The 17,740-nt window shown below is 44.4% G+C and overlaps 3 non-coding genes across 3 annotated transcripts; all 3 read left to right on the top strand.

Moving 5' to 3' along the window:
* The first annotated feature begins 15,614 nt into the window (after positions 1-15,614).
* On the top strand, positions 15,615-15,688 carry TRNAT-AGU (transfer RNA threonine (anticodon AGU)). The gene has a single exon. It is a non-coding gene; the product is annotated as a tRNA-Thr (tRNA).
* Positions 15,689-16,632: 944 nt separating this feature from the next.
* Positions 16,633-16,706, top strand: TRNAT-AGU (transfer RNA threonine (anticodon AGU)). Its single transcript has one exon. It is a non-coding gene; the product is annotated as a tRNA-Thr (tRNA).
* Positions 16,707-17,143: 437 nt separating this feature from the next.
* Positions 17,144-17,216, top strand: TRNAT-CGU (transfer RNA threonine (anticodon CGU)). The gene has a single exon. It is a non-coding gene; the product is annotated as a tRNA-Thr (tRNA).
* Positions 17,217-17,740: the final 524 nt, after the last annotated feature.

Genomic DNA, 17,740 nt, shown 5'->3' with positions numbered 1-17,740 from the left:
AGGCAACGGCCCACTGCAGCCGTCCTGAACGGGAACCCTCGTGGAAGAGAACGTCGGGCCACTTTTGCGATATGCCGGGATCGATGAAGTGGGGCGCCTCCCTCAGGAATCTTCACACGAAGCTTCTCGAACTCTTCAGGCTTTTGGACCGGTACCGAATGACTTCGCCCCATGTTGGGCGCCAATTGGAGTTCTGGACTTTTTGGTTCCGTCCAGAGGTGTCAGGGAACAACACCCAAAGACCCCGGAGTTCCACCTGTCTTGGTGCACAAATAAACAGAAACACGGGCTTCTCGATGGTGGCGTCAAAGACCAAAGGTTTATTACTGCAGGGACACAGAAGTCACAGAAACTACGCATGGGCAGTGTCTAGGAGCCTGTTCAATTTGTACAAAGAGGGTTGCTCCTTATATACTAAAAATTGGGCTTCAGGCAAATTCTTCACATGTTAGTACATTCCCAAACCTTTGTGTCCTAAACAATAAATATTTGGCATTGCACAGGAATCTTCGACACTATCTGATGTCAAAACATTACGAACAAGGGGTTCCCACTTTTCCATCATAATCTCATGTCAACTTTTCATTCAAGACCCGGACCGCCTCATCGTAAATTTCGTTACCTCCCCCTAATAAAGGCCCAGAAGGAAAGGAGCAGAGCCAGGTGCAGAAGATAGAAAAGCAGGATAAGGGATGTTTGTGGGTTGTAAATGGGCAAGGCTACCGGCTTCGGCCGCCTAATCGTGATCAGGCCAACGACCACAAGAACCAGTATAGCAGGACTGGCCTCGGGCAGAGGAGGCAGCCTTTGTCGAGTCATGCAGCTACAGCGTGTTCTGTTCCAAGGTGCACGTGTCACTAAAGAGGTGAATCACCGGCTAAGGCTACGTGTCCTTAATCGAAATGAAGTGAAGTGATCAAAGGTTATTGCGTATGTGAGGGCAAGAAACACAAAATGGCTGCCATGATCTAAGATGGATGCCATGGGTAGATCAGAAATGTGTTTGTTACAGGAGTACTCTTGCTCGTAGCGTAGCGAAAACACCAGGATATGCTAAATGGATCATTTGCGGTTCGCTGATACCAATATTATGTATTTCCGACAATATTGAAAACACGGGTTCAAATCGTCACGGAACCTCACCCCGTTGAGTTACTCTTCTTCTCCATCTGTTCGACGTCGTACCCCTTCTGTTGCTGCTAACTTCTTTCATTCTCTTGGACCTATTCTTGAGTCCGCTGGTTCGGACGGTCCTCAAAGACGAAGTCAGCTTCCCGGTGGTAGGGAACGTGACTCGCTGTATAACATGGCGATGGGTTGGATGAAATACCCCCTTAGAAATCCTCCACGTGTGGTGCTTGATACGTTTTGTCAATTTAACGAACCGACACAGAGGTTCGTGTTTGAAGAAATGTGCAAGGTTCTACGTGACCAAATATAGGCTGATGCATCTGATGATGTAATGACTGCTCTCACTAATCTCCAGCTCCAGTTTGCGAGTGGAATAATGGTGGGTAGCAATGTTCGGCGTGCTGTCGAGCAGTTGTTGTCTTTTCATCCTTCTATAATGCCTAGGGCATTGTTTTTAGAAGACATTGAGGGACCGCTTTCAGCGCCTGGTCAGTATCCTATGCACGAAGTTCCACCAGTGTGGATGCCAGGTAACCCTGGTGCTGCACCGCCGATCCTGCCGCATTTCCAGAGAGTGTGGATACACCTCCCATGGAAACGATCGGAGGTTTTGCAGGTAAAGCAATCTTTGCCTGACCCTCGCAAAAATCCTGCAGGGTACTATAAAGAATTGTCGCAGCTAGTGGATGCTACGATAATGAATCTGGCTGACATTGATATGTTGTTTGGTAACGTAGTTCCGCAACCGGTTTGGGCGAAAATTCGTCAGGAAAATCATGTAGCAGAATTAGGAGGTGATTGGGCTGCTCTTACAGCGGCGGATACCCGACAAGTTGGTGGGGCCAAGCCTGAACAGCTAATTACGGCTTTGCCCCAGAGAATTATTACTCTTATGAAGACGCTTATGCCAGCTATGAAGGTAAATTGGGACAAACTGTCCGCTTGCAAACAAAAGAAGGATGAGAGTGTCTCTGATTTCTTTACAAGATTTGAGGAGGCATTCATTGATCATAGTGGTCAAGATATGGGTACCGAGGGAGGTCAGCGATTGTTTGTGGACAAGTTTGTCTCAAATTTGTTGCCGGACCTAAGCAGCAAATTACAAAATTCAGAAAGTGCGTGGGCTGTTTCCACTTCTGCTCAAATATTGGCCACGGCCCAATATTATGAGAATAGAGAGAAAGAAGAAAATGATCGAGCAGATAAAAAGACAAAAGAACTCAAAACTAAAGTGTTGTTGCAGCAAGCGTATCCTCCACGTTCGAATCAGAATGATTCGCAACAATGGAATAGATCGCAGTCTCAGTCGAATAGGTCGCAATCGCGAAATGACTCCTCTTCGCAGAGATCTTCGTTAGGGTACAATCAGTGTGCCTATTGTAGGGGAGAGGGTCATTTGAAATTCGATTGTCCAGTTTTGCTTGATCGAAACAATGGTAATTCATCTAGAGGAGGTCGTGGTGGTCCTCAACAGGCATCACGTGGTAGAGGTCGTGGTGCTCAAAATGATCGTTCTAACAATTCTTCTGACTCTAATAATTGTTTTGATCAGCGCGGATCGTCGCAAGGAAGATCTGCGCAGTACAATGTGGAGGATTATTACGTCGATCAGGATGCTGACGACGGTAATTACTAGGACAGCCATAGACAAGGAGAGGGAGTAGTATCAGTTCCGGTTGATCAGAGAGGGCCTTACGTCGCAGTTGCCACCTCGGGCGTAGTTGAGACTTTTCTGTTGGACACTGGTGCAGCGAAAAGTTCCATCATGCATTCGAAACTCCCTGGCGCACCTTTGTCTGGCTTAACAAATGTTTCCGTTGGATTCTCTGGCGCCCCTGTTAGCAATCCGGTTTCTCGTCCGTTGCCCCTTACAATTGCGCCACGTGAGCTGAAAGCTCCTTTGATTTTGACTACTGGTTATGGTGAAAATCTTTTGGGCCTGGATTTGCAAAAACGTCTGTATGCGACTCTGTATTGTTCTCCTGCGGGAGTGAAGCTTACGTTGGGTGAGAGAGTTGTCTCTCCTATGTACTTATCCATCGATAAGCTTCCACCGGAATTGAGTTCTCTTCCTGCATCTTTGTGGGCAACGGGCCCCAATGACGTGGGCCTGCTTGACATCTCCCCTTATGTTGTTCACTTGAAATTGAATGTGCGATTGCCACGTATTCCCCAGTATCGTATCTCCCTTGATGGTGAGCGAGCGCTGTTAGCGATCATTTACGATTTGATCGAGAAAGATGTTATCGAGGAGACTCGGGGAAACGTGTGCAATAGCCCTGTACTGCCCATCTTGAAGCGCACTGATCCATCAAAACCACCTGTTTATCGTTTTGTTATCGATTTACGGGAGGTGAATAAAATTGTGATTCCTCAGTTCCCTGTGGTGCCTGACATCACGGCTCTACTGACTCTGATTCCAGCCTCTGCATCTTGGTTCTCGGTGATCGATCTGAAGAATGCTTTCTTTAGCATTCCGATTGCTGAGGAGAGTAGGGACCTTTTCAGTTTCTCTCTCGGTGGCCGCAGCTATAGGTTCAAATGCGCTCCTCAGGGCTACTGTGAGAGCCCGTCGATATATAGCCAAGCTATGAAGGGCCAACTAGATGCGTTTGTGTTGCTGGCCGGTGCGACCTTGATCCAATATGTCGATGACTTATTGGTGGCTGCAGATACTCAGGACATTTGCAAAATTGCTACGGTGTCATTGTTGCAACATCTCTGTGACTTACATCATAAGGTGTCACCTTCTAAACTGCAATATTGTTGTCAAGAAGTAACCTATCTAGGTCACTTATTGTCAAAGGAGGGAAGAAGGTTGACCCCAGAGAGAATTGCAGCGATTGCTCGAATAACTGTGCCAACAACTCAGAGAGATGTACTGCCTTTTTAGGTATCACGTCATACTGCAGGCAATGGATTCCAAATTTTTCATTGCTAGCAAAACCATTGGTGGCTCTTACGTGTAAGGATGTTCCAACTCCTTTACCATGGACGGAAGAATGTCAGAAAAGTTTTTCTGAATTGCGTGATGCGTTGTGTTCGGCTCCTGTGTTAGGTACCCCTGACTACAGTAAGCCGTTTACACTATACGTTCACGAGAGGGAAGGTTGTGCGTTGAGTGTTTTGACGCAACAATTCGGCGGTAAGCAACGTCCATGTGCATATTTTTCCTCGACCTTGGACCCGGTAGCTAGAGCATTGCCGAGTTGTCTGAGAGCAACAGCGGCAGCTGCGGTGTCCATCCGACAATCTGCAGGATTGGTCATGGATAATATGCTTACGGTGATGGTTCCGCATGCAGTTGACACTCTCTTGAATCGTACGAAAACTCAACACCTGACAAGTGCAAGATTGTCTGGTTATGAGTTGACGCTTTTGGCAAGTCACATTCAAATAAAACGTTGCAACGTCCTGAACCCGGCGACTTTGTTGCCAATCAGTATGGAATCAGACGAAGTAGCACCTCATGACTGCTACTTACGAACCGAGGAGGAAACAAAAGGTCGTGCAGACCTGAAAAATACTCCATTGGAAGATCCCGATGGGACCTTGTATGTGGATGGGTCGTGTTTTAAGTTGCCGAATGGCGATGTAACGACTGCGTATGCTGTGGTGACATTGAGTACTGTTGTGGAAAGTGCGAGATTGAATCAGAATTCTGCTCAGGCGGCAGAGCTGATTGCTTTGACTAGAGCATGTGTGTTGTCGAAAGGGAAACGGGTGAATGTGTTTACGGACAGCCAATACACATTTGGCGTGGCCCATAGCTTTGGACGTTTGTGGAGAGAGATAGGGTTCATGACATCGCATGGTACGAAGATTCAGCACGGACAGCTCGTGAATGATCTTTTGGACGCGCTTACATTGCCCAAGCAGGTGGCGATTATTAAATGTAGTGTGCACCGTAAGGTGACGGATGATGTTGGTCGTGGTAATGCGTTTGCGGATGAGATTGCTAAGGAGACTGCCCGGAATCTTAGTACTAGAATGTATGTGACGAGTTTGGTTAGGTGGCCTACAGAGACTGGTATGTGTGAGGACACTATCGAGAGTGTGAAAGCGATTCAGAACGAGGCCACTGAATCTGAAAAGACGAAGTGGAAAGAGAGTACGGGAAAGTTGGATGCGAATGGCTGTTGGATTGATTTGTCGGAGAATAAGAGATGGATGTTGCCGGATGCATATGTGCTAGCTGTTGTGACGATGGCACACGGCTTGGCACATATTAGTGTGAAAGGTATCTGCAAGTTGTTGTCCCCTGTATGGAAGAATGATGGTATTACTAAGTGTGCTGAGAGATTGGTTAAGAATTGTATGATTTGTATAATGTAAAATCCTGGTAAGGGAACCCCTACACCTCCTGGCCATTTTGCTCCCCCTTCATGTCCCTTTGAGGTGATTCAGCTAGACTTCATCCACATGGAGCGATGCAATAACCTGAAGAACGTTTTAGTTGTGGTTTGCGCATTCTCCCGATGGATCGAAGCCTACCCTCTCAAAGATAACACTGCTTTGTCCACTGCAAAAATCCTACTGAAGGAATACTTTCCTCGGTATGGAATGCCACGGATTGTATGGTCTGATAACGGAAGTGAGTTTGTGGGGAGTGTGATGAAGAGTGTGTGTAAGGGCCTTGGAATTACACAGAAATTCCACAGCGCCAATCATCCCCAGTCAGCAGGTTTGGTTGAAGGTTATAATGGCACCCTTAAATTAAAGTTAGCGAAGTTTCAGGCTACGACTGGTCTCTCGTGGCCTGACGCTTTACCCTTAGCTCTATTGTCAACAAGGGCGACTGTACACTCCCGAGAAGGGCTTAGCCCCTACGAGATTGTGTTTGGCCGCCCTGCCAATGTTTGGGGGTCCCTAGACCGAGTGTGTTCTCTGATCTTGAATATCCAATGTTGATCGATTATCTTCATGATCTGACTGCTAAACTGAGGTTAATTCACCAACAGGTCTTCGAAGCACTGCCGACGCAGACGGAGGGTCCAGGCCACCAGCTCCAGCCCGGAGACTGGGTGGTGACGCGAAACTTTGCCAGAAAACGCAACCTTGAGCCTCGTTTTACTGGACCCTACCAAGTGCTCCTTGCCACGAGGACTGCTGTTTGGTTAGGAAGGACGCAAAAATTGGGTGCATGCCACCCATACTAAAAAGGTACCTATGCCTTTACCAGCAGACTCGTGGGTGAGGAAGGGCATTGCCTCGTCCGAAACAGAAGCTGTGCAGACTTTCGTTCCTTTTAGCGACGCTCAGCCTGTCGGCGAGACCTCAGTGCAGCAGAACGACATTGTTGAACATTTGTCATCACAAAACTCAGGATCTGAACAATTGACTGATCAACAGAACTCTGTTTCATCATCGGACCAACTGTTTGACGAACAGACATGTCCTGGGAAAAGCCGATATTTTCTGCGATCCAATATCAAAGACTAATAAAAGCTCTGCTTTCTCCTTTGACATCCACGTTACCCCATTGCTACCATTCAGTCTGAACACACTCGTATAAATTGTAATTTTGTAAATTTGAGCCTTTTTCCATATATACGGTTTGCTTTCACAGCTAGGAGATTTTGTACATATTGTAAATTAAAAATACCTTGCATCCGGTTGGGCCGTAGGGCCGCACGGGTACTTCCTTCTGGTTAGTAGGTCTTGACACTAGGTCAAAGACCGTCGGTTCCTGGGAACTCCTGGGGATTGACTACTGCTACACAGAACGAAGTGCGTCAAAAACGCTGCGGACGGTTTTAGAGGATGGCTTCCTCAAAGCTGTTGGATTTGGAAAAAGCTCAGGCCCAAAGATTCAAGCTGCAGCAAATTGCTCGTACAAAATGCTTCATGTTTCAGGTGTTCCTTCTATTCTTAACTGTTTCCTCATTATTGGTGGGTGGGGTGTATTACATGATACAGTCGTTCTTGCCTACTGCCTCACCTACCCCTTCTTCTGAACCTAAACCTATCTCCACTGTTTCTCCTCATTCCTTCCACATCTTACCACAACACGAGCAGGCTAGACGTGCGGAGTTCATGAACAATTCCTTCGTTCAGCTCCTTCATCAGCATCAGTTGGTTGTAAACACTACCAATTGTTGGGTGTGTGGGTTAATGCCACATACCACCGATAAAGGAATTCCGTACTTGGTCCTACCTTACAGTTCCCAGGGTTCAGCTCGAGCATTCCAAACAATGTTTCGAAGCGCACTAGATTCTTACCCCAATCCTGCAGGGTACTATAAAGAATTGTCGCAGCTAGTGGATGCTACGATAATGAATCTGGCTGACATTGATATGTTGTTTGGTAACGTAGTTCCGCAACCGGTTTGGGCGAAAATTCGTCAGGAAAATCATGTAGCAGAATTAGGAGGTGATTGGGCTGCTCTTACAGCGGCGGATACCCGACAAGTTGGTGGGGCCAAGCCTGAACAGCTAATTACGGCTTTGCCCCAGAGAATTATTACTCTTATGAAGACGCTTATGCCAGCTATGAAGGTAAATTGGGACAAACTGTCCGCTTGCAAACAAAAGAAGGATGAGAGTGTCTCTGATTTCTTTACAAGATTTGAGGAGGCATTCATTGATCATAGTGGTCAAGATATGGGTACCGAGGGAGGTCAGCGATTGTTTGTGGACAAGTTTGTCTCAAATTTGTTGCCGGACCTAAGCAGCAAATTACAAAATTCAGAAAGTGCGTGGGCTGTTTCCACTTCTGCTCAAATATTGGCCACGGCCCAATATTATGAGAATAGAGAGAAAGAAGAAAATGATCGAGCAGATAAAAAGACAAAAGAACTCAAAACTAAAGTGTTGTTGCAGCAAGCGTATCCTCCACGTTCGAATCAGAATGATTCGCAACAACGGAATAGATCGCAGTCTCAGTCGAATAGGTCGCAATCGCGAAATGACTCCTCTTCGCAGAGATCTTCGTTAGGGTACAATCAGTGTGCCTATTGTAGGGGAGAGGGTCATTTGAAATTCGATTGTCCAGTTTTGCTTGATCGAAACAATGGTAATTCATCTAGAGGAGGTCGTGGTGGTCCTCAACAGGCATCACGTGGTAGAGGTCGTGGTGCTCAAAATGATCGTTCTAACAATTCTTCTGACTCTAATAATTGTTTTGATCAGCGCGGATCGTCGCAAGGAAGATCTGCGCAGTACAATGTGGAGGATTATTACGTCGATCAGGATGCTGACGACGGTAATTACTAGGACAGCCATAGACAAGGAGAGGGAGTAGTATCAGTTCCGGTTGATCAGAGAGGGCCTTACGTCGCAGTTGCCACCTCGGGCGTAGTTGAGACTTTTCTGTTGGACACTGGTGCAGCGAAAAGTTCCATCATGCATTCGAAACTCCCTGGCGCACCTTTGTCTGGCTTAACAAATGTTTCCGTTGGATTCTCTGGCGCCCCTGTTAGCAATCCGGTTTCTCGTCCGTTGCCCCTTACAATTGCGCCACGTGAGCTGAAAGCTCCTTTGATTTTGACTACTGGTTATGGTGAAAATCTTTTGGGCCTGGATTTGCAAAAACGTCTGTATGCGACTCTGTATTGTTCTCCTGCGGGAGTGAAGCTTACGTTGGGTGAGAGAGTTGTCTCTCCTATGTACTTATCCATCGATAAGCTTCCACCGGAATTGAGTTCTCTTCCTGCATCTTTGTGGGCAACGGGCCCCAATGACGTGGGCCTGCTTGACATCTCCCCTTATGTTGTTCACTTGAAATTGAATGTGCGATTGCCACGTATTCCCCAGTATCGTATCTCCCTTGATGGTGAGCGAGCGCTGTTAGCGATCATTTACGATTTGATCGAGAAAGATGTTATCGAGGAGACTCGGGGAAACGTGTGCAATAGCCCTGTACTGCCCATCTTGAAGCGCACTGATCCATCAAAACCACCTGTTTATCGTTTTGTTATCGATTTACGGGAGGTGAATAAAATTGTGATTCCTCAGTTCCCTGTGGTGCCTGACATCACGGCTCTACTGACTCTGATTCCAGCCTCTGCATCTTGGTTCTCGGTGATCGATCTGAAGAATGCTTTCTTTAGCATTCCGATTGCTGAGGAGAGTAGGGACCTTTTCAGTTTCTCTCTCGGTGGCCGCAGCTATAGGTTCAAATGCGCTCCTCAGGGCTACTGTGAGAGCCCGTCGATATATAGCCAAGCTATGAAGGGCCAACTAGATGCGTTTGTGTTGCTGGCCGGTGCGACCTTGATCCAATATGTCGATGACTTATTGGTGGCTGCAGATACTCAGGACATTTGCAAAATTGCTACGGTGTCATTGTTGCAACATCTCTGTGACTTACATCATAAGGTGTCACCTTCTAAACTGCAATATTGTTGTCAAGAAGTAACCTATCTAGGTCACTTATTGTCAAAGGAGGGAAGAAGGTTGACCCCAGAGAGAATTGCAGCGATTGCTCGAATAACTGTGCCAACAACTCAGAGAGATGTACGTGCCTTTTTAGGTATCACGTCATACTGCAGGCAATGGATTCCAAATTTTTCATTGCTAGCAAAACCATTGGTGGCTCTTACGTGTAAGGATGTTCCAACTCCTTTACCATGGACGGAAGAATGTCAGAAAAGTTTTTCTGAATTGCGTGATGCGTTGTGTTCGGCTCCTGTGTTAGGTACCCCTGACTACAGTAAGCCGTTTACACTATACGTTCACGAGAGGGAAGGTTGTGCGTTGAGTGTTTTGACGCAACAATTCGGCGGTAAGCAACGTCCATGTGCATATTTTTCCTCGACCTTGGACCCGGTAGCTAGAGCATTGCCGAGTTTTCTGAGAGCAACAGCGGCAGCTGCGGTGTCCATCCGACAATCTGCAGGATTGGTCATGGATAATATGCTTACGGTGATGGTTCCGCATGCAGTTGACACTCTCTTGAATCGTACGAAAACTCAACACCTGACAAGTGCAAGATTGTCTGGTTATGAGTTGACGCTTTTGGCAAGTCACATTCAAATAAAACGTTGCAACGTCCTGAACCCGGCGACTTTGTTGCCAATCAGTATGGAATCAGACGAAGTAGCACCTCATGACTGCTACTTACGAACCGAGGAGGAAACAAAAGGTCGTGCAGACCTGAAAAATACTCCATTGGAAGATCCCGATGGGACCTTGTATGTGGATGGGTCGTGTTTTAAGTTGCCGAATGGCGATGTAACGACTGCGTATGCTGTGGTGACATTGAGTACTGTTGTGGAAAGTGCGAGATTGAATCAGAATTCTGCTCAGGCGGCAGAGCTGATTGCTTTGACTAGAGCATGTGTGTTGTCGAAAGGGAAACGGGTGAATGTGTTTACGGACAGCCAATACACATTTGGCGTGGCCCATAGCTTTGGACGTTTGTGGAGAGAGATAGGGTTCATGACATCGCATGGTACGAAGATTCAGCACGGACAGCTCGTGAATGATCTTTTGGACGCGCTTACATTGCCCAAGCAGGTGGCGATTATTAAATGTAGTGTGCACCGTAAGGTGACGGATGATGTTGGTCGTGGTAATGCGTTTGCGGATGAGATTGCTAAGGAGACTGCCCGGAATCTTAGTACTAGAATGTATGTGACGAGTTTGGTTAGGTGGCCTACAGAGACTGGTATGTGTGAGGACACTATCGAGAGTGTGAAAGCGATTCAGAACGAGGCCACTGAATCTGAAAAGACGAAGTGGAAAGAGAGTACGGGAAAGTTGGATGCGAATGGCTGTTGGATTGATTTGTCGGAGAATAAGAGATGGATGTTGCCGGATGCATATGTGCTAGCTGTTGTGACGATGGCACACGGCTTGGCACATATTAGTGTGAAAGGTATCTGCAAGTTGTTGTCCCCTGTATGGAAGAATGATGGTATTACTAAGTGTGCTGAGAGATTGGTTAAGAATTGTATGATTTGTATAATGTAAAATCCTGGTAAGGGAACCCCTACACCTCCTGGCCATTTTGCTCCCCCTTCATGTCCCTTTGAGGTGATTCAGCTAGACTTCATCCACATGGAGCGATGCAATAACCTGAAGAACGTTTTAGTTGTGGTTTGCGCATTCTCCCGATGGATCGAAGCCTACCCTCTCAAAGATAACACTGCTTTGTCCACTGCAAAAATCCTACTGAAGGAATACTTTCCTCGGTATGGAATGCCACGGATTGTATGGTCTGATAACGGAAGTGAGTTTGTGGGGAGTGTGATGAAGAGTGTGTGTAAGGGCCTTGGAATTACACAGAAATTCCACAGCGCCAATCATCCCCAGTCAGCAGGTTTGGTTGAAGGTTATAATGGCACCCTTAAATTAAAGTTAGCGAAGTTTCAGGCTACGACTGGTCTCTCGTGGCCTGACGCTTTACCCTTAGCTCTATTGTCAACAAGGGCGACTGTACACTCCCGAGAAGGGCTTAGCCCCTACGAGATTGTGTTTGGCCGCCCTGCCAATGTTTGGGGGTCCCTAGACCGAGTGTGTTCTCTGATCTTGAATATCCAATGTTGATCGATTATCTTCATGATCTGACTGCTAAACTGAGGTTAATTCACCAACAGGTCTTCGAAGCACTGCCGACGCAGACGGAGGGTCCAGGCCACCAGCTCCAGCCCGGAGACTGGGTGGTGACGCGAAACTTTGCCAGAAAACGCAACCTTGAGCCTCGTTTTACTGGACCCTACCAAGTGCTCCTTGCCACGAGGACTGCTGTTTGGTTAGGAAGGACGCAAAAATTGGGTGCATGCCACCCATACTAAAAAGGTACCTATGCCTTTACCAGCAGACTCGTGGGTGAGGAAGGGCATTGCCTCGTCCGAAACAGAAGCTGTGCAGACTTTCGTTCCCTTTAGCGACGCTCAGCCTGTCGGCGAGACCTCAGTGCAGCAGAACGACATTGTTGAACATTTGTCATCACAAAACTCAGGATCTGAACAATTGACTGATCAACAGAACTCTGTTTCATCATCGGACCAACTGTTTGACGAACAGACATGTCCTGGGAAAAGCCGATATTTTCTGCGATCCAATATCAAAGACTAATAAAAGCTCTGCTTTCTCCTTTGACATCCACGTTACCCCATTGCTACCATTCAGTCTGAACACACTCGTATAAATTGTAATTTTGTAAATTTGAGCCTTTTTCCATATATACGGTTTGCTTTCACAGCTAGGAGATTTTGTACATATTGTAAATTAAAAATACCTTGCATCCGGTTGGGCCGTAGGGCCGCACGGGTACTTCCTTCTGGTTAGTAGGTCTTGACACTAGGTCAAAGACCGTCGGTTCCTGGGAACTCCTGGGGATTGACTACTGCTACACAGAACGAAGTGCGTCAAAAACGCTGCGGACGGTTTTAGAGGATGGCTTCCTCAAAGCTGTTGGATTTGGAAAAAGCTCAGGCCCAAAGATTCAAGCTGCAGCAAATTGCTCGTACAAAATGCTTCATGTTTCAGGTGTTCCTTCTATTCTTAACTGTTTCCTCATTATTGGTGGGTGGGGTGTATTACATGATACAGTCGTTCTTGCCTACTGCCTCACCTACCCCTTCTTCTGAACCTAAACCTATCTCCACTGTTTCTCCTCATTCCTTCCACATCTTACCACAACACGAGCAGGCTAGACGTGCGGAGTTCATGAACAATTCCTTCGTTCAGCTCCTTCATCAGCATCAGTTGGTTGTAAACACTACCAATTGTTGGGTGTGTGGGTTAATGCCACATACCACCGATAAAGGAATTCCGTACTTGGTCCTACCTTACAGTTCCCAGGGTTCAGCTCGAGCATTCCAAACAATGTTTCGAAGCGCACTAGATTCTTACCCCAATCGAGAGCCACGTTCTCCCCACTTTGGTCCCGGTCCGTACCATAAGCCTTTGGCAATAGCGATTGCTGACTTAGATAGGGATATCTATGAGCCGTCGCTTATCCCAGATGAAGAGGTGCGAGCCTATAGGGATCTGAGTGAGGTTGAGTATAATGCGCTCGTAGGTGAAAGACAGCTTAAAAGCTCGTCTCCAATATGGATCGTACCCCACCTTGGTAATTTCTGTCTAAAAGGTCGTGGCCGAAGCCCGAGAGCTCACCTTGGAGAGAGTGCTTGCTCCGAGACGTATGTTTTACCAATGCTCTCTTCCCCTGTTCTCCTGACTGCCAAGGGTACATACTTTGTCTGTTATGACCGTGCATATACATGGTTGCCCCTTGACTTTGCGGGCACCTGTTATATTGCAAACTTGCTGCCTCCAACTTTTACGTTTGCCGCAGATTATCATAAGACCAGAGTTGTGAGGGGCGTGATTTGCGAAGAGGACACTGCCGGTCAAGAGGCAGGAGACTTTTTCAAGGGTTTCTTTCCATTTTGGGGACCTATGGTCAATAGTAGGAACCTGAGACAGTTGACTCGAGTGGTGGAATCGACTGCTAATATCACTGCCAGTGCCCTTGGTAACATTACAGCAGAGCTCCAGGCGGATAGGCTTATGACGTTACAAAACCGTATGGTTTAGACGTTGTCTTAGCAGATCGAGGTGGAGTATGTAAGGTGATCCATTCGAGCTGTTGTATTTTCATTCCAGACAACGCTCCGACTGTCTATCAAGCCATCTCGAAGTTGCATAAGATCTCTGAGTCCATACACGTGGACGTAGGGGATTGGACGCTACTATGATGGTTTTGGGGCCTAATGTCGACTTGGGGTTGGACGATTTTGATGATTATCGGGGTTGTTGTAGCATTCCTGTTCACGTGCTGTCTTTGTGTGCAGTGTGGTCCTGCCTTATGTGGCCTCTGTGCTACAACGTGTATAAGACGGCCGCCTGTTACCAAGGAAGCATTGATGGATAGAATTATGTTGCAGCAGCATCTGGATGGTCTGATGAATATCGAGATCGATTATGATTCCGACCAGTGCTTGCCTACATGAGGGCAAAAGGAGCGTCTGAGGTTCCGTGACGATCGTAAGTGGTGTTTTCAACTCGCACGAATATGGCCGAGTCTGGTATCTATGAACCGCAAATGACGAGTTTAGTGGGTGTACGCGTTTTCGCTGTGGTAGCCTAAACCTTTCGTTTGTTTTGTGGGTTTCTTCATCTGAACCCACGGGTTCCATCTTAGATACGGCATCCATTTTGTTTCTTGCCCTCAAGTAGCCAGCGAACGGACGCTGTCCGCTTCGCGACCCTGGGATTCCCAAACTCCTGCGGAAGACACATTTCCTTTGAAAGTGTCTTTATGATGAGGGGGATGACACTGCAAGGCAGCTGGCCCCGCTCGAGGCTCATCTTGCCGTGCCGGACTATTGTCTCAGTTGTGCATCTCATTAGGCACGTCCTTTTGATTCCTGCAACTCGTGTTTCCTGGTACGTCCCCTTTTACACCCTCTTTGTTCCTGTCTTCCTCTGCACCTGTTTTTCGCCTTATCCTCGATCTGTTTACTGCTGATTGGAATGTACAAATGGTGAGAAGATGTGCTTTTACAGTTGGGAACTACCAAATGTTACTGTACTTATGTTCCGGGCCCTGAATACATGAAAGCGACCCCTTATGGTCTTTACGATGGGAACCAAGTTGTAATCCTTTGTGTACCATGTTAACCTATGAGAGAAAACTGTATAAAAGGAGCGATCCACAGATACAAGTTGAAGCAGTCTCCTCGAACCTACACGTGTTGTACTTCCTGTGACTTCTGTGTTCCCTGCAGTAAATAAACCTCGAATCTTTGACGCCGAAGGAAGTGTCCCGTGTCTCTGTCATTTGTACGCCGGAACAGGTTACCCACGAAGGTTTCAGGTGTTATCCCTGGCACCGCTGGGTCTTAAATTAACCCAGTCCTTCAATAGGAGTACCTGTTTATTAAAACATATTAATCCTTGCGTAGTGATTGAGTATCTTTTCGTGTTTAAGATTACAATACATATAAAGAAGAATTTATAGCAGAAAACACATTTTCATCATCAACAATAAATTATTTATGCATTTTTTACTATTACAGTTGGTGCTGTGGCTTAGTGGTTGAAGCTCCTGTCTCATAAACAGGAAATCCTGAGTTCAAATCTCAGCAGCATTTAACTGTATTCTCCATGCTTTCCGAATATTTTTCATCAAACATGTGTTGAATACAATTTAAGTATAAACATCTGGTTCTATGAACTTTAGAATAAGTTATCTTAAAAATTAAATTAAATACTTGGTATTGTGAAGATTTTTGTCGGAATGCATTGATTGAAATAGGGAAAAGAAAATGACAAAGAAAAAGATAGAGGTGAATGATCACTCTATTGTTGAAATCAACTAATCCATTCTTCAGCAAGGTATATTTTAAAATGATATGAATAGGGTAAACTTCAAATTAGAGAGGTGTTTTTGAATAAGTGAAGAGTCTTCATTCATCTTAAGTTTATGAGTAGAGAAGTGTGTGAACTTACAAAAGAATATGAAAGTGAAAAAGCAATATTCTCTTGAACACCATAAAGAAAAGTATTTCAAACTTAAGAATCAAGTGGGTGCTGTGGCTTAGCTGGTTAAAGCGCCTGTCTAGTAAACAGGAGATCCTGAGTTCAACTCTCAGCAGTGCCTTGCTTTTCTCATTGTTATATAACAAATCATTTTCATTAGGTCTTATTCGGATACAATTAAAATATAAAAGTCTGATTCATCTTACTGTTGAACAGATCATCTTTATCCTTATAAAAACCCAACTATTTTCAAGATTATAGAATGAATACTGTTATTGCAAAATGAAAAAAATACATATCTATGAGAAAGACGTAGATGAAATGTCTACCTAGATTGGAGCAATATTATTACCTTCATGAAAAAAAATTGTAAAAAATTCAAGAAATGAAATTGGGTTTTATAAGAGTACCTGTTTATTAAAACATATTAATCCTTGCGTAGTGATTGAGTATCTTTTCGTGTTTAAGATTACAATACATATAAAGAAGAATTTATAGCAGAAAACACATTTTCATCATCAACAATAAATTCTTTATGCATTTCTTACTATTACTGTTGGTGCTGTGGCTTAGGGGTTAAAGCTCCTATCTCGTAAACAGGAAATCCTGAGTTCAATTCTCAGCAGCATTTAACTGTATTCTCCATGCTTTCCGAATAATTTTCATCAAACAAGTGTTGAATACAATTTAAGTATAAACATCTGGTTCTATGAACTTTAGAATAAATTATCTTAAAAATTAAATAAAATGCTTGGTATTGGGAATATTTTTGTAGGAATGCATTGACTGAAATAGTGAAAAGAAAATGACAAAGAACAAGATAGAGGTGAATGACACTCTATTGTGGAATTCAACTAATCCATTCTTCAGCAAGGTATATTTTAAAATGATATGAATAGGGTAAACTTCAAATTAGAGAGGTGTTTTTGAATAAGTGAAGAGTCTTCATTCATCTTAAGTGTTTGAGTAGAGAAGTGTGTGAACTTAGAAAAGAATATGAAAGTGAAAAAGCAATATTCTCTTGAACACCATAAAGAAAAGTGTTTCAAATTTAAGAATCAAGTGGGTCCTGTGGCTTAGCTGGTTAAAGCGCCTGTCTAGTAAACAGGAGATCCTGAGTTCAAATCTCAGCAGCGCCTTGCTTTTCTCATTGTTATATAACAAATCATTTTCATTAGGTCTTATTCCGATACAATTAAAATATAAAAGTCTGATTCATCTTACTGTTGAACAGATCATCTTTAACCTTATAAAAACCCAAGTATTTTCAAGATTATAGAATGAATACTGTTATTGCCAAATTAAAAAAATACATATCTATGAGAAAGACGTTGATGAAATGTCTACCTAGATTGGAGCAATATTATTACCTTCATGAAAAAAAATTGTAAAGAATTCAAGAAATGAAATTGGGTTTTATAAGAGTACCTGTTTATTAAAACATAATAATACTTTCGTAGTGATTGAGTATGTTTTCGTGTTTAAGATTACAATACATATAAAGAAGAATTTATAGCAGGAAACACATTTTCATCAGCAATAATGAATTATTTATGCATTTCTTACTATTAACTTTGGTGCTGTGGCTTAGTGGTTAAAGCGCCTGTCTCGTAAACAGGAAATCCTGAGTTCAAATCTCAGCAGCATTTAACTGTTTTCTCCATGCTTTCCGAATCATTTTCATCAAACAAGTGTTGAATACAATTTAAGTATAAACATCTGGTTCTATGTACTTTAGAATAAGTTATCTTAAAAATTAAATAAAATGCTTGGTATTGTGAAGATTTTTGTAGGAATGCATTGACTGAAATAGGGAAAAGAAAATGACAAAGAACAAGATAGAGGTGAATGATCACTCTATTGTTGAATTCAACTAATCCATTCTTCAGCAAGGTATATTTTAAAATGATATGAATAGGGTAAACTTCAAATTAGAGAGGTGTTTTTGAATAAGTGAAGAGTCTTCATTCATCTTAAGTGTTTGAGTAGAGAAGTGTGTGAACTTAGAAAAGAATATGAAAGTGAAAAAGCAATATTCCCTTGAACACCATAAAGAAAAGTGTTTCAAAATAAAGAATCAAGTGGGTGCTGTGGCTTAGCTGGTTATAGCACCTGTTTAGTAAAAAGGAGATCCTGAGTTCAAATCTCAGCAGCGCCTTGCTTTTCTCATTGT

The sequence above is a fragment of the Lissotriton vulgaris genome, chromosome 12, assembly GCF_964263255.1.
Source record: "Lissotriton vulgaris chromosome 12, aLisVul1.2, whole genome shotgun sequence".
NCBI lineage: Eukaryota > Metazoa > Chordata > Amphibia > Caudata > Salamandridae > Lissotriton > Lissotriton vulgaris.
This window is presented reverse-complemented; position numbering and strand designations above follow the sequence as displayed.